The 566-nt window shown below is 39.6% G+C and overlaps 1 long non-coding RNA gene across 1 annotated transcript; it reads left to right on the top strand.

Moving 5' to 3' along the window:
- The first annotated feature begins 113 nt into the window (after positions 1 to 113).
- On the top strand, positions 114 to 558 carry LOC107734080 (uncharacterized). The gene is made up of 3 exons (XR_001639058.1): positions 114 to 220; positions 346 to 459; positions 542 to 558. It is a non-coding gene; the product is annotated as an uncharacterized LOC107734080 (long non-coding RNA).
- The last annotated feature ends 8 nt before the right edge of the window (positions 559 to 566 follow it).

Below are 566 nucleotides of genomic sequence, written 5' to 3'. Positions count from 1 at the left end.
TCATACTTTAAGATTTGATGTCCAAATCATTTTTGGAGCCACCGTAAATCAATTTTGTTTTGTAATATCAATGCAATCATTCATCTAATTTTTTTAGGCCAAATTAACTGCCACTCTTGAGCAAGTGTGTGATAAGTTGCCTCCCCAAATCACTCAAATCTGCCACACTGAGGTGGAAAAGATGCTTCCTCTGGCCATCACCTTCATTTCCAGCATGATGGTACGGTATATAGTTAGATTAAAACATGCATTTGATCTATAGGACATGGTATTGTTTCGGTTCATATTTGGTTGAGAACCACTGCTGTTTATTTTACTGCTAATCCCATCAATCTCTCACTTCAGCAACCCAATGACATCTGTGCTTTTCTTGGAATGTGTGGAGGACGGGACAGTACCAAGATTAGAGAACTGTTGCTTAAGCACATGTCAAAAACTGTACCAGTGACAACTATGAAGGTAACATGAAGAGGAAGTGATTTAGATGCTGTTGTTAGCATGTTCTGCACAGCGGACTAAGTTTCTCTGCTCTCTAACACAGATAGAGACGTCCATTCAGTGCTCTG

The sequence above is a fragment of the Sinocyclocheilus rhinocerous genome, unplaced genomic scaffold (assembly GCF_001515625.1).
Source record: "Sinocyclocheilus rhinocerous isolate Xijiao unplaced genomic scaffold, SAMN03320098_v1.1 scaffold39496, whole genome shotgun sequence".
NCBI lineage: Eukaryota > Metazoa > Chordata > Actinopteri > Cypriniformes > Cyprinidae > Sinocyclocheilus > Sinocyclocheilus rhinocerous.
This window is presented reverse-complemented; position numbering and strand designations above follow the sequence as displayed.